This window comes from Ovis canadensis, chromosome 2, assembly GCF_042477335.2.
Source record: "Ovis canadensis isolate MfBH-ARS-UI-01 breed Bighorn chromosome 2, ARS-UI_OviCan_v2, whole genome shotgun sequence".
In the NCBI taxonomy this organism is placed as follows: Eukaryota; Metazoa; Chordata; class Mammalia; order Artiodactyla; family Bovidae; genus Ovis; species Ovis canadensis.
In genome coordinates, this window is record NC_091246.1 from 196542416 (window position 1) to 196570369 (window position 27954).

Genomic DNA, 27954 nt, shown 5'->3' on the forward strand with positions numbered 1-27954 from the left:
CTCATAGCTGGAAACAGCCTACAGAATGGCTAAGAGAAATAGAAAATGAATAGATCTCTGATCAAATAATCGTTAAACCCAAGTTTGTATGTGAGATCCACAGTGAAGCCAAACAATCTGAAACTTTAGAGTTTGAAGCACAGACAGGTTTATTGCAAGACCAAGTAAGGAGAAGTGGTGGCTTGCACTCAAGAGACCCGAACTCCCTCATGGGTTTCAAGGAAGAGTTTTTAAAGGCAACATGGGGGGAAAGGCTGCAGAATATCTGACGTTCTTCTAATTTGTTGGTGGTGAAGTAACAGGAATACAAAAGTAGGAAGTCAGAAACACCTGGAGTAACAGGCAAATTTGGCCTTGGAATGCGGAATGAAGTAGAGCAAAGACTAATAGAGTTTTCCCAAGAAAATGCACTGGTCATAGCAATTACCCTCTTCCAACAACACAAAAGAAGACTCTACACATGGACATCACCAGATGGTCAACACTGAAATCAGATTGATTATATTCTTTGCAGCCAAAGATGAGAAGCTCTATACGGTCAACAAAACCAAGACCAGGAACTGACTGTGGCTCAGATAATGAACTCGTTATTGCCAAATTCAGACTCAAATTGAAGAAAGTAGGGAAAACCGCTAGACCATTCAGGTATGACCTAAATCAAATCCCTTATGATTATACAGTGGAAGTGAGAAATAGATTTAAAGGCATAGATCTGATAGATAGAGTGCCTGATGAACTATGGAATGAGGTTCGTGACATTGTACAGGAGACAGGGATCAAGACCATCCCCACGGAAAAGAAATGCATAAAAGCAAAATGGCTGTTTGGGGAGGCCTTACAAATAGCTGTGAAAAGAAGAGAGGTGAAAAGCAAAGGAGAAAAGGAAAGATATCAGCATGTGAATGCAGAATTCCAAAGAATAGCAAGAAGAGATAAGAAAGCCTTCTTCAGAGATCAATGCAAAGAAATACAGGGAAACAACAGAATGGGAAAGACTAGAGATCTCTTCAAGAAAATTACAGATACCAAGGGAACATTTCATGCAAAGATGGGCTCAATAAAGGACAGAAATGGTCTGGACCTAACAGAAGCAGAAGATATTAAGAAGAGGTGGCAAGAATACATGGAAGAACTGTACAAAAAAGTTCTTCACGACCCAGATAATCATGATGATGTGATCACTAATCTAGAGCCAGACATCTTGGAATGTGAAGTCAAGTGGGCCTTAGAAAGCATCACTATGAACAAAGCTAGTGGAGATGATGGAATTCCTGTTGAACTGCTTCAAATCCTGAAAAATGATGCTGTGAAACTGCCACACTCAATATGCCAGCAAGTTTGGAAAACTCAGCAGTGGCCAGAGGACTGGAAAAGGTCAGTTTTCATTCCAATTCCAAAGAAAGGCAATGCCAAAGAATGCCCAAACTACCGCACAATTGCACTCATCTCACATGCTAATAAAGTAATGCTCAAAATTCTCCAAGCCAGGCTTCAGCAATACATGACCCATAAACTCCCTGATGTTCAAGCTGATTTTAGAAAAGGCAGAGGAACCAGAGACCAAATTGCCAACATCCGCTGGATCATGGAAAAAGCAAGAGAGTTCCAGAAAAACATCTATTTCTGCTTTCTTGACTATTCCAAAGCCTTTGAATTTATACACTGTGGAAAATTCTGAAAGAGATGGGCATACCAGACCACCTAACTTGCCTCTTGAGAAATCTGTATGCAGGTCAGGAAGCAACAGTTAGAACTGGACATGGAACAACAGACTGGTTCCAAATAGGAAAAGGAGTACGTCAAGGCTGTATATTGTCACCCTGCTTATTTAACTTCTTTGCAGAGTACCTCATGAGAAACACTGGACTGGAAGAAACACAAGCTGGAATCAAGATTGCCGGGGGAAATATTAATAACCTTAGATATGCAGATGACACCACCCATATGGCAGAAAGCGAAGAGAAGCTAAAAAAGCCTCTTGATGAGAGTGAAAGAGGAGCGTGAAAAAGTCGGCTTAAAGCTCAACATTCAGAAAACAAAGATCATGGCATCTGGTCCCATCACTTCATGGGAAATAGATCGGGAAACATTAGAAACAGTGTCAGACTTTATTTTGGGGGGCTGCAAAATCACTGCAGATGTTGACTGCAGCCATGAAATTGAAAGACGCTTACTCTTTGCAAGAAACGTTATGACCAACATAGATAGTATATTCAAAAGCAGAGACATTACTTTGCCAACTAAAATCCCTGTAGTCAAGGCTATGGTTTTTCCTGTGGTCATGTATGGATGTGAGAGTTGGACTGTGAAGATGGCTGAGCACCGAAGAATTGATGCCTTTGAGCTGTGGTGTTGGAGAAAACTCTTGAGAGTCCCTTACACTGCAAGGAGATCCAACCAGTCCATTCTGAAGGAGATCAACCCTGGGATTTCTTTGGAAGGAATGATGCTAAAGCTAAAGTTCCAGTACTTTGGACACCTCATGGGAAGTGTTGACTCATTGGAAAAATCTCTGATGGTGGGAGGGATTGCTGGCTGGAGGAGAAGGGGACGACCCAGGATGAGATGGCTGGATGGCTTCACTGACTTGATGGATGTGAGTCTGAGTGAACTCTGCGAGATGGTGATGGACAGAGAGGCCTGGCGTGCTGTGATTCATGGGGTTGCAAAGAGTCGGACACAACAGCGACTGAACTGAACTAAACTGAACTGAAGTAGCAGGATGGTCCTATATGAATCTCAACCCTCAGCCCTCTGGTTCCAACCAGTCTGAGTTTTATGTCTCATGGTCATCACGTAGTTAACTCTTTCCATCTGCTGAGGATTTTAGTATCGGCAAAATAACTCAGGTATATGGTTCAGAAATTGTTATCTATGTCCTTCAGAAAAGAGCTAAAGACTATAGTTATTATATAGCTGATTTAGTATTTCTTTTAAAAAATAAGCATTAAAAATCTTACTAGTTTTCCTGGCCCAACTGCTATTTTTCTAACCGCATATTCACTTTTTTTTTTTTTTTTCAATTATAAACTCTTGAGCCACGCTCAGGGGAGGCCTGCAAAGCTAAAGATGTTCTACAAGCAACAGTCTGGTAGAGGACATCCTGGGAAGGCTCCATATGGTCTTGCTTGGTTACAACTTCTTGAATCTATTATGCTAGTTATGAACTCTAATTTTGAAACGTCTTGTGTGAATAGAAAACAATCTCTTTGCCAATACCCTCAACTATTTATTTCAAAGAAGATGAATGTGATACCTACCTGCTGCTGCTGCTGTTGCTGAGTCACTTCAGTTGTGTCTGACTCTGTGCGACCTCATAGATAGAAGCCCACCAGGCTCCACCGTCCCTGGGATTCTCCAGGCAAAAACACTGGATTGGGTTGCCATTTCCTTCTCCAATGCATAAAAGCAAGTCACTCAGTGAAGTCACTCAGTGAAGTCACTCAGTCATGTCCAACTCTTTGTGACCCCATGGACTGCAGCATCGTAGTTACCTAAACATACTAAAGATTTCACACTGCTATCCAAGCCAGAAATCTGCAGTCAACATTGATTATTTTCTATCCCTCACCCACATTACCTAAGTGATCAACAAGTTACTCTTTTCTATTGTCAAACTGCCTTTAACCCATTCCTGTTTTTAGAGTTAATATCATTTCTCACTTGACTATATCAATAACTTTCTTTGCACTCCTGTTGATTCCAAATACCCCCACCACCAACACAGTCAAATGTCTGAAATAAAAATTTTTATGCCTGTGCCTGTGGATGATTTTATTTGACTTCTATAGTATAAATCTAGATTCCTGATCATGACATAGAATGCTTTTCTTAATCTGGCCCTTAGATAAGCCAGTGTGTGTTCATCTTTTAGAAAGACACTTTTCCCCCCATCCCATCCACATAGATGGGCTTGCCGTTTCCAAAATGTATAATATTCTTTCTTTCATATGGTGATGTCTTTGCCTAAATTGTACTATTTGCCTGGAATGCCCTCTCCAATCTGACAGACTGCCCTCACATGTGCAAGAAAAAAATTACCCACCCTATAACATACTACATTTTGTCTATTCCTTGGCAACTTTTACATACCTCCACTATCACATTAAGTAAACGCATACCTCCTTCTCTTGCACATTGCTTTATTGCATTCCACAGATTAGTATCTTAATAAATTAAATGCTTGTGGCAACCCTACCACAAGCAAGTCTATTGGTGCCATTTTTTCAATAGCATTTGCTCACTTCATGTCTCTGTATCACATTTTGATAACTCTTGTAATAATTCAAGGTTTTCCATCATTATTATATTTCTTATGGTTATCTATGACCAGTGATTTTTGATGTCTCTACTGTAATTGTTTTGGGGCCCTGTGAACCACATTCATGTAAGATTGGAAACTTAATCTATGAATGTACTTATTTTGACTGCTTCAACAACCAGCAGTTTCCCATTTATCTCCCTCTGCTCTGGCATCCCTATTTCCTGAGACAAAATGATACTGAAATTGGGCCAGTTAATAATCGTATGATGGCCTATTAAGTGCTCAATGAAAGGAAGGGGTCACGTATCATTTTAAATCAAAAGGTAGAAATTATTAAGCTTAGTGAGGAAGGGATGCCAAAAGTTGAGTCAGGCCCAAGGCTAGGCCTCTTGTACCAAACAGCTAGTCAAGTTGTGAATGCAATGGAAAAGTTCTTAAAGTAAACTAAAAGTGCTACTCCAGTGAACACAAAAATAAGAAAGCAGAAAACCTCACTGCTGATATGGAGAAAGTATTAGTAGTCTAAATAGATCAAACAAGCCACAAGATTCCCATAAGCCAAAGCCTAATTCAGAGCAAGGCCCTAAGATTCTTTAACTCTATGAAGACTGAAAGAGAGCAGGAAGCTGCAGAAGTGAAGTTTGAAACTAGCAAATATTGGTTCATGAGATTTAAGGAAAGAAGCTGTCTCTAAAACATAAAAGCACAAGGTGAAGCAGCAAATGCTGATGTATTAATAGAAGCTGTGACAAGTTATCCAGAAGATTCAGCTAAGATATCTAATGAAGGGTGCTCCACTACAAACAGATTTTCGATATAGACAAAATAGAAAATAATGTGGCCAGTTTGAGCTTTTATCTGGACCACTAAAGCATCTTCTACATCAGTAATCAGTTTTTCTTTCTTATCATTCATGTGTTCACTGAAGTGGCACTTAATTTTCTTATACTGGAAGAAGATGACATCTAGGACTTTCATTGCTACAGAGAAGTTAATGCCTGACTTCAAAGCTTCAAAGGACAAGCTAATTCTCTTGTTAGGGGCTGATGCAACTGATGACTTTCAATAGAACCCAAAGCTCATTTAGTTTTCTGAAAATTCTGAAGCCTCTAAGAATTATGCTTAAACTACTCTGGTAGTGCTATATAAATGGAACAAAAAATCAGGACCATAGCACATCTTTTGACAACATGGTTTCCTGAATATTTAAGCCCACTATGGAGATCTGATTCTCAGGGGAAAAAAAAAAAGAGAGAAAGATTCTTTTCAAAATATTATATATTGTACCTGGCCACCCAAAATCTCTAGTGGAGATGCAAAAGATTTTTACTATTTTCATGCATGTTAACACAGCATTCATTCTGCAGCCCATGGATCAAGCAATAATATTTACTTTCAAGTCTTATTTCTTATTTAAGAAATACATTTCACAAGGACTTAGTTGCCAAATACAGGTATTCCTCTCATGGATATTGGCAAAGTAAATTGAAGAACTTCTAGAAAGGATTTCACATTCTAGGTGTTATTAAGGACATTTGTGATTCTTGGGAAGAAGTGAGCATATTAACAGGATTTTGGAAGAAACTGTTTCTAACTCTCATGGATGGCTTGAGGGTTCAAGGCTTCAGTGGAGGAAATAATTGCAGATATGGGGACACTAGGAAGAGAACTATAATTAGAAGTCGGACCTAAAGATGTGACTAAATTTAATGATAAATCTCTAACAGAAGAGGAGCTATTTATTATGAATGAGACAAGAAAGTTGTTTCTGGTGATGGAAACTACTCTTGCTGAAAATGTTGAAAAGATTGTTGAAATGATAACAAAGTTGAGACTATAGCATAAATGTAGTTGAAAAAGCAGCAGCAGAGTTTAGGAGAATTGACTTCAATTTGAAAAAAAAAAAGGTCTTCCTTGGGTACTATCCTATCAAACAATGTTGCATGCTACAGAGAAATTGTTCATGAGAGAAAAAGTCAATAAATGTAACAAACTTTGTAATTGTTGTATTTTAAGAAATTGTTACAACCACTCTAAGCTTCAGCAATCACTATCCTGACCATCAACCTTGAAACAAGACTCTCCAGCAGCAAAAGATATAACTTGCTGAAGACTCAGATGATGGTTACCTTTTTTTCTCAACAATAAGGTATTTTTAAGTTAACTTACGTATACTATTTTTGTGTATATATACATAATCTTTATACTTATGTTAAGTATAAGTCCATGGGGTCGCAAAGAGTCAGACATGACTGAGTGACTAACATTTTCACTTTTCACCTTTTATATGTACTGAGAAACAAAAAACCTGTGTGAATCACTTTACTGTGATATTTACTTTATCACAGCAGTCTGCAATTGAATCTGCTGTGTGCCTGAGGTGTGCCAATGTGTTATGTCCATTTCCAAATCATCAGGTATATGATGCACATTTATCTCCAGTATTCTTACTATGCACCACTCTGCCTCCCAGGTTATAGATGTTCAATACATATATAACAAGGATATTCAATCTTTGGTCCATAGCTCAATCACAGCAATAAGCTATGATTTTTCATGAGGCGATGACACTTTAAACACTTCTCTCTTAGACAAGTGACACCAGGATGCCTTAAATATGATCCATGATCTACTGACACTCTAGACTCAGTTGCCTATACCTTTTTGATTCACTATTCTCTTCAGGTGTCTCTGGCTTTGTGTTCCTCCCATCACAACCGAGAACAACTCCACTTGATGTCCACGCCATCCTTACACTATTTCTTAGACAATAAAGCTTGATAGCTAAGATGGGACTATACTTTTTTCCCAACCCTCAACAAAAGGATAAATACATTATATTGTCAAAATGCATTGCCTATCTTTTCTAGACCATAAAGGAAACAAATTCAAGCTAAACAGAAACATAACTTTATTTTCCACAGTGCTTTCTCACACACACACACACAAAACACAAACAAACAAACAAACAAACAAAAACAAACAAAAAAACCCACCTCAAATTGCCTTTTTAAAGTAATTATATGAATAAAATAGAAAATGGATGACTGAGGTAAAACAATTATCAGTCAGTTCAGTCACTCAGTCGTGTTCAACTCTTTGCATCCCCATAAACTGCAGCATGCCAGGCTTTCCTGTCCATCACCAACTCCAGGAGCTTACTCAAACTCATGTCCATCGAGTCATTGATATCATCCAACCGCCTCATCCTCTGTCAGCCCCTTCTCCTCCTGCCTTCAATCTTTCCCAGCATCAGGTCTTTTCCAATGAGTCAGTTCTTCGCATCAGGTGGCCAAAGTATTGGAGTTTCAGCTTCAACATCAGTCCTTCCAATGAATATTCAGGAATGATTTCCTTCAGAATGGACGGGCTGGATCTCTTTGCAGTCCAAGGGACTCTCAAGAGTCTTCTCCAACACCACAGTTCAAAAGGATTAATTCTTTGGTATTCAGCTTTCTTTATAGTCCAACTCTCACATTCATATACGACTACTGGAAAAACCATAGCTTTGGCTAAATGGACCTTTGTTGGCAAAGCAATGTCTCTGCTTTTTAATATGCTATCTAGGTTGGTCATAGCTTTTCCAAGGAACAAGCATCTTTTAATTTCATGGCTGCAGTCACTATCTGCAGTGATCTTGGAGCCCAAGAAAATAAAGTCAGCGACTGTTTCCACTGTTTCCCCATCTATTTGCCATGAAGTGATGGGACCGGAAGCCATGACCTTAGTTTACTTAATGTTGAGCTTTAGGCCAAATTTTTCAGTCTCCTTTTCACTTTCATCAAGAGGCTCTTTAGTTCTTTTTTACTGTCTTCCATAAGTGTGATATCATCTGCATATCTGAGATTATTGATATTTCTTCAGGCAATCTTGATTCCAGCTCTTTAATCCAATTTTCTGTTGATGGGTGGGGCTATTTTCCCTCCTTGTTATTTGACCTGAGGACAAAGTATGGTGGAGGTAAGGAAGATAAAAGAAATAATTATAGAAACTAAAAAAAAAAAAAAAAAAAAAACAAAAAAGTGGTAATCCTAAATAATATCTATCTCAACTTTCCACCAAGATAAAAATCTAAGGTAGCAGATGCTAGAATTGATGTAGGGAATGAAAACTGACTTTTCAGGATAGAAGGAGTAGTGAAGTGATTAATAGCCCGGACTCTGAATCCTGATTCTGTGTAGTCAAGACTTTTGTTGTTGTTCACTTGCTCAGTCACGTCCACCACAGTGTGACCCCATGGACTATAGCATTCCAGGCTTCCCTGTCCTTCACCCTCTCCCAGAATTTGCTCCAACTCATGACCATTGAGTCAGTGATACAATCCAACTATCTCATTTGTTGTCACCTCTTTCTATTTCTGCCTTCAATCTTTCCTAGCATCAGAGACTTTTCCTTTGAGTTGGCCCTTTGCATCAGGTGGTCAAAATATTGGAGCTTCAACTTCTGCATCAGTCATTCCAATGAATATTCAGGGTTAATTTCACTTAGTATTGACCAGTTTGACTCTATGCTGTCCAAATGACTTTGAAGAGTCTACTCCAGAACCACAGTTGCAAAGAATCAATTATTTGCCACTCAGCCTTCCTTATGGTTCAGCTCTCACATCTGTACAGTTCAGTTCAGTCAGTTAGTCATGTCCAACTCTTTGCAACCCCATGAATTGCAGCACGCCAGGCCTCCCTGTCCATCACCATCTCCCGGAGTTCACTCAGACTCACATCCTTTGAGTCCGTGATGTCATCCAGCCCTCTCATCCTTGGTCTTCCCCTTCTTCTCCTGCCCCCAATCCCTCCCACCATCAGAGTCTTTTCCAATGAGTCAACTATTCACATGAGGTGGCCAAAGTACTGGAGCTTCAGCTTTAGCATCGTTCCTTCCAAAGAAATCCCAGGGCTGATCTCCTTCAGAATGGACTGGTTGGATCTCCTTGCAGTCCAAGGGACTCTCAAGAGTCTTCTCCAACATCACAGTTCAAAAGCATCAATTCTTCAGTGCTCAGCCTTCTTCACAGTCCAACTCTCACATCCATACATGACCACAGGAAAAACCATAGCCTTGACTAGACGGACCTTAGTCGCAAAGTAATGTCTCTGCTTTTGAATATGCTGTCTAGGTTGGTCATAACTTTCCTTCCAAGGAGTAAGCATCTTTTTAATTTCATGGCTGCAGTCACCATCTGCAATGATTTTGGAGCCCAGAAAAATAAAGTCTGACACTGTTTCCACTGTTTCTCCATCTATTTCCAATGAAGTTATGGGACTGAATGCCATGATCTTCGTTTTCTGAATGTTGAGCCTTAAATCAACTTTTTCACTCTCCTCTTTCGCTTTCATCAAGAGGCTTTTGAGTTCCTCTTCATTTTCTGCCATAAGGGTCGTGTCATCTGCATATCTGAGGTTATGGATATTTCTCCCGGCAATCTTTATTCCAGCTTGTGTTTCTTCCAGTTCAGTGTTTCTCATGATGTACTCTGCATAGAAGTTAAATAAGCAGGGTGACCATATACAGCCTTAATGTTCTCTGTTTCCTATTTGGAACGGGTCTGTTGTTCTATGTCCAGTTCTATATAACTGTTGCTTCATGACCTGCATGCAGATTTCTCAAGAGGCAGGTTAGGTGGTCTGGTATGCCCATCTCTTTCAGAATTTTCTACAGTTTATTGTGATCCACACAGTCAAAGGCTTTCACATAGTCAATAAAACAGAAATGGATGTTTTTCTGGAACTCTCTTGCTTTTTCCATGATCCAGTGGATGTTGGCAATTTGGTCTCTGGTTCCTCTGCCTTTCCTAAAACCAGCTTGAACATCAGGGAGTTCATGGTTCACGTATTGAAGCCTGGCTTGGAGAATTTTGAGGCTTACTTTACTAGCATGTGAGATGAGTGCAATTGTGCGGTAGTTTGAGCATTCTTTGGCATTACCTTTCTTTGGGATTGTAATGAAAACTGACCTTTTCCAGTCCTTTGGCCACTGCTGAGTTTTCCAAAGTTGCTGGCATATTGAGTGTAGCAGTTTCACAGCATCATTTTTCAGCATTTGAAACAGCTCAACTGGAATTCCATCACCTCCATTAGCTTTGTTTGTAGTGATGCTTTCTAAGGCACACTTGACTTCACATTCCAAGATGTCTGGCTGTAGATTAGGGATCACATCATCATGATTATCTGGGTCATGAAGATCTTTTTTGTACAGTTCTTCCGTGTATTCTTGCCACCTCTTCTTAATATCTTCTGCTTCTGTTAGGTCCATACCATTTCTGTCCTTTATTGAGCCCATCTTTGCATGAAATGTTCTCTTGGTATCTGTAATTTTCTTGAAGAGATCTCTAGTGTTTCCCATTCTGTTGTTTCCCTCTATTTCTTTGCATTGATCTCTCAAGAAGGCTTTCTTATCTTTTCTTGCTATTCTTTGGAATTCTGCATTCAGATGCTGATATCTTTCCTTTTCTCCTTTGCTTTTTACCTGTCTTCTTTTCACAGCTATTTGTAAGGCCTCCCCAGACAGCCATTTTGCTTTTTTGCATGTCTTTACTGAAAAACCATAGCTTTGACTATATAGACATTTTTTTTGGCAAAGTGATGACTCTGCTTTTTAATATGCTGTTTAGTTTTGCCATAGCTTTTCTTCCAAGGAACAGCATCTTTTATTTTCATGGCTGTAGCCAAGTCTTAGTGTCAACATTTACTAGTTCTGTGACTTTGGATAAAATGCTTAATTCTATTATGTTTCACTAGACCATCTGCAATACCAAGAATTACCTAGTTAGTTTTCTATGTCTGTGAATCTATTTTTATTTAATAAATAAGTTCATTTGTATCATACTTTAGATTCCACATTTAAGCAATATTATATGACTTTTTTTTTTCTCAGTTTGACATATCATTTAGTATGACAATCTCTAGAATGTTGACGTTCACCCTTCCCAACTCTTGTTTTACCGCTTCCAATTTGCCTTGATTCATGGATCTGACATTCCAGGTTCCTATGCAATATTGCTCTTTACAGCATCGGATCTTGCTTCTATCACCAGTCACATCCACAACTGGGTATTGTTTTTGCTTTGCCTCCATCCCTTCATTCTTTCTGGAGTTATTTCTCCACTGATCTCCAGTAGCATATTGGGCACCTAATGACCTGGAGAGTTCCTCCTTCTTGTATCCTATCATTTTGCCTTTTCTTACTGTTCATGGGGTTCTCAAGGCAAGAATACTGAAGTGGCTTGCCATTCCCCTCTCCAGTGGACCACATTCTGTCAGACCTCTCCACCATGACGCGCCCATCTTGGATTGCCCTGCAGGCATGGCTTGGTTCATTGAGTTAGACAAGGCTGTGGTCCTAGTGCGATTAGATTGACTAGTTTTCTGTGAGAATGGTTACAGTGTGTCTTACCTCTGATGCCCTCTTGCAGCACCTACAATCTTACTCGGGTTTCTTTTACCTTGGGCGTGTGGTACCTCTTCACGGCTGCTCCAGCAAAGCGCAGCCTCTGCTCCTTACCTTGGACGAGGGTTATCTCCTTACCTCCACCATTCCTGACCTTCAACGTGGGAATCAGCGAACTAAAATGGACTAGAATAGGTGAATTTAACTCAGATAACCATTATATCTACTACTGAAGGCAGGAATCCCTCAGAAGAAATGGAGTAGCCATCATGGTCAACAAAAGAGTCTGAAATGCAGTACTTGGATGCAATCTCAAAAATGACAGAATGATATTTGTTTGTCTCCAAGGCAAACCATTCAATATCACAGTTATCCAAGTCTATGCCCCAACAAGTAACGCTGAAGAAACTGAGGTCGAACGGTTCTATGAAGACCTACAAGACCTTTTAGAACTAACACCCCCAAAAGATGTCCTTTTCATTATGGGGGACTAGAATGCAAAAGTAGGAAGTCAAGAAACACCTGGAGTAACAGACAGATTTGGCCTTGGAATGCAGAATGAAGCAGGGCAAAGTCTAATAGAGTTTTGCCAAGAAAATGCACTGGTCATAGCAAACACCCTCTTCCAACAACACAAGAGAAGACTCTACACATGGACATCACCAGATGGTCAACACCGAAATCAGATTGATTATATTCTTTGCAGCCAAAGATGGAGAAGCTCTATACAGTCAACAAAAACAAGACCAGGAGCTGACTGTGGCTCAGAACATGAACTCCTTATTGCCAAATTCAGACTTAAATTGAAGAAAGTAGGGAAAACCGCTAGACGATTCAGGTACGACCTAAATCAAATCCCTTATGATTAAACAGTGGAAGTGAGAAATAGATTTAAGGGCATAGATCTGATAGATAGAGTGCCAGGGTCCAGCCCCCACAGGATCCAGGGGAACCTGAAGGAAAAATGGTGTCGGCGGATGATTTAGAGAGAGATGAGGAAAGAATATTGTAGATAAGAAAATAGAAGAGAGAAAGAGGCTGATATTCCTTGGTTTACATAGAAAGCCAATAAAACTTAGAGACAAGAAGTTTGCCCTGTTCACGGAGGCCACAGGTGCCTTCCCGGTCTCCCAAGGGAGTGAAGACGCAGAACGTCTTCCTGTTCAGGTCTTAGAAACCTGGGCAGATAAGTGAACATAGGGAGCTTCTATGCTCCAAGAGATCAGCCTCAAAAATGAGGGAGAGAGAGAGAGGGAGAAAATGATTGACACGAGGAGACCAAGCTACTTCAAGCAAGGCCCTTTTTTTTTTTTTTTTTTTTTTAGAAGGGTCTTTTATACCTTTACTTGTACATAGAGGGAAATGAAAGATGCAAAGTCATACAGAGTCAGCCCAAACATTGCATCTGTTTTGTCTTTATCGAAACCAGGATTTTTTCTGCAAACCTTTCCCATAAACAATATTGTGTACAATATCTTCTGGCCTTGGAGGCCTGTGAACATTTTATGACCCTCTTTTGATAGAGGCTTCTCAACCAGAAAACTTATTTTCCCTTGAAATGTTTTTTCTTATATTTCTAATCTATGTCAGCTTCAAAAAGTATTAAACAAGTTACGTTTCTCACGGAGTAAAGGTGAAGTGAGTTACAATAAAGAACCAATTAGCTCAAAAGTCTGATGTGGTTAATTTTAAGGTTACACTTGTTTTTCTTACTTTCCAACTATGTTAACTAATGCATTCCCAGGTGCACAGTGGATAAGAGATAGGGAAACTTAGCAACAAGCATTGGCCCAATAATGAAATCCTACATTAGCACTACTCTAATAACTTTTAACTCTTTGAAAGGCTCTATGTTTTAGGCTTTCTGTGCCTCTCACAGTTGGGAGGATATAAATAATCATATGTGTAGCTGCAAGGGTCTGAATATACCTGCCAAGCAAACTAGAATGCTAACAGAGGGGTTTTGATTGGAAATATTTTTCTCATGTCCAGAAGAATTATTAGCTATAGCCCTAAGTTAATTTTCTCCAGAGAAAGGTGGTCAGGAATAGACCCCTGTTAATGTCAGAGGAGTTGGTGAAAGTCATGAAATAGTAAAACAGACAGATTCTGGTTTGGGGGTAGATGCTCAAGAAAGCCTAGGGAGCCCGTTGAGTTCTGAAGCCTTGCTTAACAGTTTTCTTCCACATGACCTTGTCATGGGTGGGATCGCCCGTGGTGGCTCCCGGCAATAGAGTGCCTGATGAACTATGGAATGAGGTTCATGACATTGTACAGGAGACAGGGATCAAGACCATCCCCATGGAAAAGAAATGCAAAAAGCAAAATGACTGTCTGGGGAGGCCTTACAAATAGCTGTGAAAAGAAGAGAGGTGAAAAGCAAAGGAGAAAAGGAAAGATATCAGCATCTGAATGCAGAATTCCAAAGAATAGCAAGAAGAGATAAGAAAGCCTTCTTCAGAGATCAATGCAAAGAAGTAGAGGGAAACAACAGAATGGGAAACACTAGAGATCTCTTCAAGAAAATTACAGATACCAAGAGAACATTTCATGCAAAGATGGGCTCGATAAAAGACAGAAATGGTATGGACCTAACAGAAGCAGAAGATATTAAGAAGAGGTGGCAAGAATACACGGAAGAACGGTACAAAAAAGATCTTCATGACCCAGATAATCATGATGATGTGATCCTTAATCTACAGCCAGACATCTTGGAATATGAAGTCAAGTGTGCCTTAGAAAGCATCACTACAAACAAAGCTAATGGAGGTGATGGAATTCCAGTTGAGCTGTTTCAAATGCTGAAAGATGATGCTGTGAAACTGCTACACTCAATATGCCAGCAACTTTGGAAAACTCAGCAGTGGCCAAAGGACTGGAAAAGGTCAGTTTTCATTACAATCCCAAAGAAAGGTAATGCCAAAGAATGCTTAAACTACCGTACAGTTGCACTCATCTCACATGCTAGTAAAGTAAGTCTCAAAATTCTCCAAGCCAGGCTTCAGCAATACATGAACCGTGAACTCCCTGATGTTCAAGCTGGTTTTAGAAAAGGCAGAAGAACCAGAGACCAATTGCCAGCATACACTGGATCATGGAAAAAGCAAGAGAGTTCCAGAGAAACATCTATTTCTGTTTGAGAAATCTGTATGCAGGTCAGGAAGCAACAGTTAGAACTGGACATGGAACAACAGACTGGCTCCAAATAGGAAAAGGATTACATCAAGGCTGTATATCGTCACCCTGCTTATTTAACTTATATGCAGAGTACATCATGAGAAATGCTGGACTGGAAGAAACACAAGCTGGAATAAAGATTGCCAGGAGAAATATCAATAACCTCAGATATGCAGATGACACCACCCTTATGGCAGAAAGTGAAAAGGAGCTAAAAATCCTCTTGATGAAAGTGAAAGAGGAGCATGAAAAAGTTGGCTTAAAGCTCAACATTCAGGAAACGAAGATCATGGCATCTGGTCCCATCACTTCATGGGAAACTGATGGGGAAACAGTAGAAACAGTGTCAGACTTTATTTTTGGGGGCTGCAAAATCACTGCAGATGTTGACTGCAGCCATGAAATTAAAAGATGCTTACTCTTTGCAAGAAACGTTATGACCCACATAGATAGTATATTCAAAAGCAGAGAATTACTTTGCCGACTAAGGTCCGTCTAGTCAAGGCTATGGTTTTTCCTGTGGTCATGTACGGATGTGAGAGTTGGACTATGAAGAAGGCGAGCACTGAAGAATTAATGCTTTTGAACTGTGGTGTTGGAGAAGACTCTTGAGAGTCCCTTGGACTGCAAGGAGATCCAACCAGTCCATTCTGAAGGAGATCAGCCCTGGGATTTCTTTGGAAGGAATGATGCTGAAGCTGAAACTCCAGTACTTTGGACACCTCATGGGAAGGGTTGACTCATTGGAAAAGACTCTGATGGTGGGAAGGATTGGGGGCAGGAGGTGAAGGGGACGACCCAGGATGAGATGGCTGGATGGCATCACGGACTTGATGGACGTGAATCTGAGTGAGCTCCGCGAGATGGTGATGGACAGGGAGGCCTGGCGTTCTGCAATTCATGGGATCGCAAAGAGTCAGACATGACTGAGTGACTGAACTGAACTGACAATCTCTAAATCCATCCACTTCCTGAAAGTGACATTATTTTCTCCCTTTTTATGGCTGAATAGTATTTCATTGTATATATGTACAACTATTCTTTATCCATTAATCTGTTGATGGACATTGAAATTGTTTCCATGCCTTGGCTATTGCAAATAGTGTTGCTATGAACATTGCGGTGCAGGTTATTTATTTATTTATTTTAAATATTGTTTTCTCCAGTTAGGTGTCCAAGTGAAGCATTTATGGGTTATATGGCAACTTTTTTTTGTTTTTTTGAGGAAAAGCCATACTGTGTTATATAGTCTATACACTTATGCTTTTTCTTACAATGCATATATCCATTATCACAGAAATATTGATTGCAATGAGGTCATTTTTTTTAGCCTACTTTTAACACTTACCACACATCAACTTTTCTTTACTGTTGTCATTGTTGCTCAGTTGCTAAATCATGCCTCACTCTTTGCAACCCTATGAACTGCAGCACACAGGCTTCCCCATTTTATACTATCACTTGGAGTCTGCTTAAACTCATGTCCATTGAGTCGATGGTGACATCCAACTGCCTCATCTTCTGTTGCCCCCTTCGCCTCCTGCCCTCAATCTTTCCCAGCATTAGGGTCTTTTCCATTTAGTAGGCTCTTCACATCAAGTGACCAAAGAATTAGGGTTTCAGCTTCAGCATCAGTCCTTCTGAAGAATATTCAGGGTTGATTTCTTTTAGGATTGACTGGTTGATCTCCTTGCAGTCCAAGGGACTCTCAATTGTCTTCTCCAGCACCACAATTCAAAAGGATCAATTCCTCAGCACTCAGCCTTCTTGTACTTTTATTTTATTAATGAGAGAGGTAAAGTATAGACAGTTAAAGGTATTTTCTGAAGGCAAAAGTGCCATACAAGGCAGGACTCAGATTGTCTGGCCCACACTCTTGATCAAATATAACATCTCTTGATGTTCTGAGTTCAGCCATTTCGAAAACAGAAGGAGTATCATTTCCTTCTCTCTTTTCATAGTTTTCTCCACCTAACTTCCAGAAATCTCACACCCAAACTTCTTTCTAGTGAATGTCCCCTATGCTTTAATTGGAAGAGAGAACAATCAGAGTTTATTCCCCTTCCAAAAATCCTGAAGAGTTATGCCAAAAGTTGATCATTATTTTTAATGTGCTTCTGATCATTCTCATGTATCTACTCTTTGCTGTCACTCACTGTACAATATACAGTGAGTACATAGTGCTAGCCTGAAAACTTTCAACTAGTCAGAGAATAAAAGGAAACAAACAATTTTAAAAGTAAAATTGAAGTATAGTGTTGTAGTAAATGCAATAAGACTACTTTGAATATATTATGAATATGTATAAGAAGATCCTTCAAATTCAGACAAAGCTTAGAAGAGGTGAGGTGATGATTAAACTGTATATCCAAGCAGTGATCCCCAACATTTTTGGCACCAGTTTTATGAAAGACAATTTTTCCATGGACTGAGACATGGGAGGTGGTTTCAGGATGACTCAAGAACATTACATTTGTGGTACACATTATTTCTATTATTATTATTACATCAGCTCCACCTCAAATCCTCAGACTTTAGATCATTGAAGGTGGGAATCCCTGCACTACAGAATAATCAGGTGTACTAACAAGGAAAGAACAATGAAGACTGAAGAAGTGACTGACTTGGGGAGGGCTCAGCTTCTGTAATAATTACCTATTGTGGTGGTTTAGTCGCCAAGTAGTGTCTGACTCTTGCGACCCCATGACTATAGCCCTCCAGGCTCCTCTGTCCATAGGGTTTTCCAGGCAAGAATACTGGAGTGGATTGTCATTTTCTTCTCCAGGGAATCTTCCCAACCTAGGAATCGAACCTGGATCAACCCAGGATCTCCTGCATTGCAGGTAGATTCTTTATTGACTGAGCTATGAGGGAAGACTTTACTGCATGGCAAAATTCTCAAAGCTTGGCACATTTAAACAATTCTCACATCATTGCTCTATGGTTTGACAAAATAAGCACAATTTAGTTGATCTCTCTGAATCAGAGATGTTATAATGAAGGTATTGATCAGGGATGCAATCATCTTAAGGCTTTTGTGTGGAAGCATCAACTTCCAAACTCACTCTCATGACTGTTTCCAGACCTCTCTTTCTTGGGCAGAGACTACACTTGGTTACTTTCCAAAGAGAGCTCAGAATAGAAAAACTGCCTTCCCAGTTTTCCTGGGAAAACTAGGAAAAAAAAACATCCAGAGGACACAAACTTGACTTCCTTCTAAATGTTGGTTTATTTCTGATATAAGAATGAGGTTCACAGGTGTATTCCAGTATTTAAGACAGATACCTGATTTTTCAATTAGGAAAAGTAAAATTCAAAAGGTTAGCAAAACAAAGTACATCATTAAATGTTTCCTTTACAGATTACGTTCTATGGTTGTTTGTAGTTTCTCTCTCTTTTTATTCTTTTTCACTTAGTGCTAAATATGTCCTTGCAGACTTGTTTTAAGAAAATGATATGTGGGAAATGATTTAATTTTTTTTCTATTGCTTTTCATTGTGGAAAAGAAAAGTGTTTCACTTTTTTCCTTTTCTGTAAAAAGAGAGAGGTGGGAGCATCCAGGATAGAAACCAGATTTTTGTAACATAATGTTTGGAGTGATATTCCATCATTTATTTCACATTCCATTTGAACTAGTCTAGTATTGTCAGATAAAATACAGCATGCTGCTGCTGCTGCTTAGTCACATCGGTCGTGTCTGACTCTGTACAATCCTATGGACTTCAGTTCGCCAGGCTCCTCTGTCCATGGGATTCTCTAGGCAAGAGTACTGGAGTGGGTTGCCATGCCTTCTTCCAGGGGATTTTACTGACCCAGGGATGGAATCCAGGTCTCCTGCATTTCAGGAAGATTCTTTACTTCTGAGTCACCAGGGAAGCCCCCCAAATGCAGTATACATAGATAAAGAATACTTTTCCAAGAATATTTAAACATTACATGTGGCAAGTATGTACTAAAAAAATGTTTATCTAAAAGTTAAAATTAATTGGGCATCCTGAATTTTTGCTTACAAATTCTGGCAAAGTGAAGTTAATAACATCTTATGACTTTTATCAGGCTTCCAGGTGGCTCAGTGAAAAAGAATCCACCTGCAATGAAGGAAATGTGTGTTCAGCCCCTCGGTTGAGACGATCCCTTGGAGAAGAAAATGGAAATCCACTGCAGTATTCTTCCCTGGGAATCCCCAAGGACAGAGCAGCCTAGCAGGCTACAGTCCATAGGGTCAGAAAAGATTGGGACATCTCTTAGGGACTAAACAACAACAACGCGAGTTCTGTCATATTCTATTTTCTAGAAGCTAATCCCTAGTCTCAACTCACACTCAAAGGGGTAGAGAATATTAGAAGAGCATGAAAATGAGTATCTTTGGTTCATTGGCGTACATCTTAGAGGCTGAAAACAACAGTAACTAAAGAAAGGTATTTAATTATATCCTTTAAGGTACTTTCTGAGTCTTTGTAGAGGCATTCCAGTATATTTTCCCTAAACTGTCTTATACATTAAGTCTCCTACATGCAAATGAGTTCTGTTCTGAGAGTGTGTTCATAAATCCACTTTGTTCATAAGTCCGGCAAAGTTAGCCTATATACTCAGCTTACATAATCAGCTACATAGTACAGTACTATAATAGGTTTATAATACTTTTTCACACAAATAAAACATAAAAAACACCAAAATAAACAAAACATTTTAAATCTTATAATACAATACCTTGAAATGTAGAATAATACAGTACAATAGCTAGCATACAAGGTCTGGCATCAAGTGAACAGGGAACGATTTATTGATTGGAGGAGGTAAAATTGAAGGATCTTCAGTAATAAGGGATGTAGGGGAAGCTGCAATTTCACTCACACCTGATACACACATTCGCATCTTTGAAAGTTCTCAACTTGAAGGTTCATATGTAGGGGACTTACTGTACTTTCACCCAAGTGCCTCCATCTAAGAGGTTTATATTAGTTTTCTAGGAATGCAATTTAAAAAGACCACAGTTTAGAAGGTTAAATAACAGACATTTATTTTCTCACAGTACAAGAGGCTTGAAGTCCAAGCTCAAGGTGCCAATGACTTTGGTTTCTGGTGGATCTCCTTTTCCTAGCCTGTCAATAATCACTTTTTTCCTGGGTTCTCACATGGACCTTCCACACACTTATGACTTCATTTAATCTTAATGACTTCCCTAAAGACCCTATCTTGAAATATCAATACAACCTTACTGGGGGATAAAAGTTTCAACATATGAATCTGACATGTACACAGTTCAGGCTATTACAGGATCTTTCACAACAATAGGACAAATCAGTGTGGTTCAAGCTGCAATGTCAAAGCCCAACTCATATCACTAAAAACAGAAAGTGTTTCCTCTCCTCATTCTGGGCGTGGAGGCTGCAATATAGAAAAGGCAGCTTTAGCTCTCCTTTTGCCTCAAATCAAGCCTGAACAGAAATCACATGAAATATATTTTAGCAGCTTTGCATGTTTGTGGAGAATTCTCTCTGCATGCTTCACAAGGGATGCAATCATGTTTAAAGTCTGTTTATTTATATTTTATGATGCATAATTTATGCAATATGATAACCTAAAGGTATTTTTATGACATTTAATTTAGGCAATTTGATAGCCTAAAGGTTAATGTTGAAAGTCAGGCATGAAGAAAACTCCCAGCAATTTAGCACTCCCTTAGGAACTCTGTAATAAAGCCAGCATGCAAAACAGAAGTATAAAAGTGATAGTGCTTGAGTAGGAAGTTAGAGCATTTGGGTTTACACCTAAGGGTGTTTAATATCATAAGCTTATTGGCAGGGATTGGGGTTCAGGAAGGTCTGTCAATAGTGTTCTCTCAGTCACTCACTGCTGAATCTGAAATGAGGCACTTTTTCTTTATCCCCTCCCCTTATTTAAATATACCAGATTAACATCATTTTAGGCAAAGCCTCCTAGAGTACTGCTTTCTCTTGGCTGAAACTCCAAATGGAACATTTACTATGAATGTTAACTGCATGCCTGGCATTTTATTCTGAAAGAAACTCAGGGTTTCATTCCCTCTGGCAATCTATGGAGAATTAGGGAAAATTCAGAAGGTAAATAAACATTTCCAGGAAAGAATACTGAATAGTAATTGTAGAGGGTCTCATCTATTGGGTTTAGAGAGTGGGATCTCATGAGATTTTGAAAAATCATACAATTAAGTGGGTAAAAAATCTCTTTTAGGCTATAATTCCACACTTGAGATGACACATAGCCAGTCCATCATGATGTCATCTAACTCTCCAGTCCTCCCTCCTTTTCCTTATGTATCAAACTTAACTATGTTGTTAGTTATTTTCTGAAAGTACCATACACTCTTTTTCACAGCCATGCCTTTGTCTTTAGATAACTTTTCATTGCTAGCAATGCATAGCTCCTTTTTAATTGGCTGACCCTGAATAAGCCTCTACAATTCAGCCAGCTTGTCAATATCCCTAAAAGGCATTTCTTGTTTGATACTCCTCCATTTTCCTGGGTTAAAAGAACTATTTATTCTCCTTCCTCCCATAGAAAAGTGTTCCTACTTATTTTTTAATGTATATTATTGTGTTGTGATTACTTGTTTCCTTGCTTATCTTTCACTTCCAAATAAAATAGTACATATTACATAGCCCTTTAAACACAGGGATGATTCTACTTCTGGTTGCATTCTTAACTGACAACTCCTAGTGCAGTGTGTGGTACATATAGATGCTTAACAATTTTCCTAATGAAATTATAAATAAAGAATTAAGAATTTTAAATTTCTAATTCTTTGTAGGTGCAGTCAAATATTGTCAAATCAGTTACATTAGTCATGACAATAAATTATATCATGCAACTGTATAGAAACATGTCAATCAGGACAATTTATTGGTCTCTGAAAAATAGCCCTTTGCATTATGTGCTAAAAATCTTAGCAGATTATTCTGGCCTTTAAAGCACTTATACCATACTTGGAAGTAGCCAACACATATTTAACTAAAATATAGCAGTAGAGATTTACTGTTTTCCTAAATTGTACCAAGCACTGTGGTAGGCAAAAAATAAACTATTAATATATGTGACATAGGCCTTACCCTTAAGAATTTAACATTCTAGTCTAGGATATAAACAAGATACAAAGAATTAAAATATTTTTCAAGAAGTATAAACCTTATGCTAAAGGATCAACTCTAATGACAAAGAGATAGCTCATATTTTTCCTTGATTCCTCTAGCTTCAATCCTGATGATTTGATTGGTAGTTCAATTTCTTTCTAGACAAAACATTTGCAGATATAATCGATCTTCTGTGTTCTCTTCCATACTTGGAAGAACACATTAAGGTTGTGTCAACCACAAACTGGAACTTGCTATGGTCACTTGCCATCTGCTTCAACAGGGATTAAGTCATGTGCTGCTGTAGCTGCTGACCTCCAACACCTCCTAAAGGAGTTCAGGGCAGAGAGCAGAAATGAGGCAGTCTATGTCATAAGGTCACAGGACTGAAGTGACTTAGCACATAGCACATGTGGCAGAACAGGCCTTCAGGTAGTTAGATATTCTCACGAGCTGATTTTATGAGTTCAATGTTTCTATCTTTTTATTTCTAGAAAAACACTAAGACCCTTCAGGGTGATGACTATTTCTCATGACTAGCAGAAGCTTCCCCTTCAAAAGGGGGAAATGACTGGAACGGATACACATGGAACTTTCAGGAGTGACGAAAATGTTCTATATTACAACTGAGGTGTTGAACATTTTTCATAGCTATTTGAGTATTAAACATAAGATCTATTCATTTCACTAAATCAATTTTACCTTTAAGGAAAAATAAACAAAGGTATGGCAGCAATATTTATATTGTAGAAATGACCATAAACTTGATGTAATTCAGGTGTTCATAACAGTAAAATCAATAAACTGAAATATACTTATTCAACATATATTCATATAAAACAAGAGTCAATAAATTATATCTCCAAACTCTAGGGATGAATGAATCTTTATAAGGATGAATAAAAAAAGCCAGATATAAAATAAAATATGTTATGGATAAAATTTTATTATGTCAAAAAAATAAGGTGTGTTTTCTTTATGGAAATTTAATGAAGTGTGTATACTAATATTTTGAATAATTTCCTGTATGCTAGTTATCCTTCAAAATCAGTTTACTTTGAAAAAAGAACAATAAGTGTTTATTTTCTAACTGAAAGAGCAATGACATAGTAGTAAATAAGGTCATAAAACTTAATTAACTTTATGAAAGCCAAATAAGATTCACTGAAGAAACAGAAAATGGTGGCTTACCATTTAAAAACATACTAATGGATGGTGGAGGAGTAGGTAGACATGGAGTACATCTCTCTCTACGAATACATCAGGAATACACCTTCAGACACTGAAGTGCATGCAAAACACCAGTTGAGAGTGGACAGGAGTACCTGACCAGTGGAAAAGAATACATAGAACCATGCAAAACTTGGTAAGATGAAGGAACTAGGGGGAAAAACAGGAGTGTTGGTAGGACTGGACCTGCCCTCTGAAGATGGGGGAACTAAAGCAGGGGTCTGATCCCCCACATCGGGGCAATTATCTGAGTCAGAGGAGAAATAAATAAGGCTGACAGTGAAAGAGCTGATCTGTGGGAGCCTAAATGGAATGAGAATCAGACAGTCCTTGCTTCAGCCATACATGCCCCAGATAGGGACGCAGGTCCCCTGGAAGGCACAGCATCTAGGAGCTGGAGTTCAGGTATTGTGGAGCAATCCTAGGGCAAGGAATGCTGTTGATTGCAGAGAGACAGATTGAGGGGATGAGAGGGAAGAGATCGTGGTGGGAGATGCTGGTGGAGGAAAGCCATGCAACCCTGGAAGCAAGGTGATACTGCTGAGTCACACACAGAGGGCGGAGCCATCACCATAGCTGAGTCACACACAGAGGGCGGAGCCATCACCATAGCCTCTCTCTTTCCGAATGCCAGCATCAGCAGCTGAACAATAGAGAGACTGGCCCATCAAATGCCTGACACACTGAACTACAAGGACCCCACCCAGGGTGCTCCTTTAAGTGACTGATGCACCAATCTACAGAGTAGGACCCTAGCCAGGGAGGCCCTCTATGTGCCTGAGGTGCTGAATGACAGAGAAGGACCCCAGGCATGGAAACCCCATAAGTGCCTGAATGGGCAGAGCTATGGAGAAAAACTGGCCAAAGAGGCCTTCTGACTGCCAGCTACAGGAGTTTCAAAAAAAGACCCTGATAGGAACATAACTCCTGCCACAGAGGCAGTCCATGTCCTTCACACTTGGTGCTGCCAGGGTCCCCAGAGGCCAAGCAGCTGTGCAACCTTCACGTTCAACCCTCACTGGAGCAGAGCTGCCACCTGGGAAACCCAAGTCCTCCAGGGAAGCCTCAGGAGCAAACCGCAGTGGACGACCCACATGCAGAGGTGGAAATAGAATCACAGTTGAAACCCAGGGGCAGCGTGGTTAAGGAAGAAGACCCAAAACCTTCCCATCAGCTGTACAAGATGCAGATTAAATCCACATGATCAACTAGGCAGATTCTGTGTCTATGGAGTATATAAAAGGTCATTGAGAGCTCTCACAGAAAAAAAAAAAAAAGGACTAGTTCTGATAGCTGTGGACATTGGAGGCAAGAACACACAGGAGCAGAACCAGATTAGAATATGAACTGCCTCCACAGCAGGTCCAGGTATCAGCATAGTGTAGGAGGGCATCCGAGGGCTGTGAGGTGGACTGTGACTCTCAGTGAAGGAAAGGACTCTGACAGCAGTGACCCGGGAAAAAAAAAATATATATATATATACATATATATATTATATATATATTATATTATTATATATATATTATCCTTATGTTTTGACTTGTTATGTAGATTCTTTTGGATTTTTTCTCTTTTCCCCCCCTTTGCTGTAGTTGTTGATTTTATTAACACTATGAAATCCAATTAAGCTTTTGAGCTTTTTTTTTTCCTGTCACATATTTTATTGTTGTTATAAACCTTTGCATCTACATTAGTTTTTTTTTTTTTTTCAGTTCTGTGGAGTTTTCCTTTTTTTCTTTCTTTTCTCTTTTTTCAATTTTAATGTTTTAAGCCTATTATTATTTTTTCTACATGTATTCCTTTGTTTGCTTTCCCTACTGTTCTTTTCCCCTTGAAGTTAATCTTTAATGTATATAAATCTTTTATTTAACTTTATTTAACTCTGCATATCTATTCTTTCTTTTCTTTCTCTCCTTTCCTTTCAACATATTTGTTAGTTTTCTTTTCATTTCTTTATTCCCCAATCTGCACCTTGCTTTAGTTTTGTTTTCCATTTTGTGCTTTAGTTAGTTTTGTTCTTAACCGCTAAACATAATTTTTGATACCCTTTGTTTGCTGGATCAATCTATTGTACTTTATTTTTGTTAGATTCTTTTGATTTTGCCTATGGATGTATATGTATATGTCTATATTCAATCACAATTTTTATTGCTATAAACCTCTGCCTCTACATTGGGCTTCTGCAGTTCTGAGGAGCTTTTCCTTTTCTTTTTTTCTTTTTTCTACTTTTCTCTTTTTTATTATTTTTATTTTTTAACTTATTATATTTTTTCTACACTTATTCCTTTGCCTGCCTTTCCTAGTGTTCTTTTCCCTTGCAGTTAATCTTTAATGTATATAAATCTTCTTCATCTACCTCTATTTAACTTTACATATCTATTCTTTCTTTTCTTTATTTCCTTTCCTATCAACATATTTGTTAGCTTTGTTTTCATTGCTTTATTCCCCACTTGGCAACTTGCTTTAATTTTGTTTTCCAGTTTGTATTTTAGTTAGTCTTGTTCTTAACTGGTAAATATAATTTTTGATTTCTTTTGTTTGCCAGGTCAATCTACTATACTTTATTTTTGTTGGACTGTTTTGATTTTGCTCATGGGTGTATATGTATATGTGTATATTCCATTATTTTAATTATTCTCTGCCTGATTTTGTAACTGCCCCTTGTCTGGGGTTCATCTTTGGTTTCTTATTTTTGGATAATGGTTTTAATCTCACCTAATGCCGTAACAAACCACTTGTGGAAACTTTGTGCCTGACCAGAGATCATGCTCTGAGCCTTTGGAGTGGGAACACTGACTCCAAGACCCTAGACTACCAAAGAACTAACCCTAGGGAGTATCAAATAGTGAGAACTCACACAAACAAAACCACTTGAATACAAGACCAAGCATCACCAAACCACCAGTAGCACCCTGTGCAGGATGCCTCATCTAAACAACAAACAAACAAAAATACAAACCCAATCATCAGCAGACAGGATTACCACTTCACTGAGCCTTGCCCATCAGAGGAAAAACAAACAAACAAAGAAGTCAGCACTAATTTCACTCAATATGAAGCTTACACAAACCACTGTATCAACATTAGAAGGGCAGAAACCAAAAGGAAGAAATGATTCAACCTCCTTCAAAGAAAGAATTTAACTATCCTTGAAGCCTGGGGAAAGGAGACGTCAAACACAATAAGTTAAAAAGAAATTAATAATAAAGAAGGAAATACTACACAAATGAAGGAACAAACTAGAAACACAAAAGTCCAAATGAATGAAGAGGAAATAGGCAAGCTACCTGAAAAGGAATTCAGAAAAATGACAGTAAAGATGATCAAAAACCTTGAAAACAGAATGGAGAAAATACAAGAATTAATTAAGACAGACCTAGAAGAATTAAAGAATAAACATGCAGAGACAAATGCCACAAATACTGAAATTAAAAATACTCTATAAGGAATCAGTAGCAGAATATCAGAAGCAGAAGAATGAATCAGAGTTGGAAGACAAAGTGGTGGAAATAACTTCTGAAGAGCAAAGTAAAAAAAGAAAAAGAAAAAAAAGAAGAGAACTGAGGATAGTCTCAGAGACCTCTGGGACAATATCAAATGCACCAACATTTGAATTATAGGGGACCGAGAAGAAGAGAAAAAGAAAAATTTTGAAAAGATTATAAATAAAAATTTCTGCTACATGGAAAAGGAAATAGTCAATCAAGTCCAAGAGGCACAAGAGTTCCATACAGGAGAAACATACCAAGACACACAGTAATCACCTAACAAAGACTAAACAGAAAGAAAGACTATTAAAAGCAGCAAGGGAAAAGCAACAAGTACCATACAAGGGAACCCCATACACTTAACAGCTGATCTTTCAGCAGAAACTCTTCAGGCCAGAGGAAATGACAGGATGTATTTAAAGTACTTAAAGGGAAAAAACAAACAAACAAACAAAGCAAACTATAACCAAGATTACTGTACCCATCAGGGATCTCATTCAAAATTGATGGAGAAATAAAAAGTTTTTCAGACAAGCAAAAGTTAAGCGAATTCTACACCAGCAAATCAGCTTTACAACAAATGAAAAGGACTTATATAGTCAAGAAATACAAGAGAAGAAAAATGATCTACAAAATCAACCCCAAATAATTAAGAAAATGGCAATAGGAACACATATATCAATAATTACTTTAAACATAAATGGATTAAATGCTGCACCCAAAAGACTCAGACTGGCTGAATGGATGCAAATGCAAGACCCATATATACCCTATCTACAAGAAACCCACTTCAGACCTCAAGACACATATAGACTGAAAGTGAGAGGATAGAAAAATGTATTCCATGCAAATGGGAAGCAAAAAAAAGCTCAAGTAGCAATCCTCATACCAGACAAAATAGACTTTAAGATAAAGATTATTACAGAAATTAGGAAGGGCACTACATAATGATCAAGGGATCAAACTTAAAGGAAGATATAACAATTGTAAATATCTATGCACCCAACATAGGAGCACTTCAATACATAAGACAAACACTAACAGACATAAAAGGAGAAATTGACAGTAGCACAATAATAGTAGGAGAGTTTAACACCACATTCACACCAATGGATGGATCATCAAAAGAGAAAATGAATAAGGAAACACATCCTAAGTGATACATTAGATGAGATGGATCTCATTGATATCTTCAGGACATTCCATCCAAATGCAGAATACACTTTCTTCTAAAGTGCACATGGAACATTCTCCAACATAGATTACATATTGGGTCACAAATCAAACCTCAGTGAATTTAAGA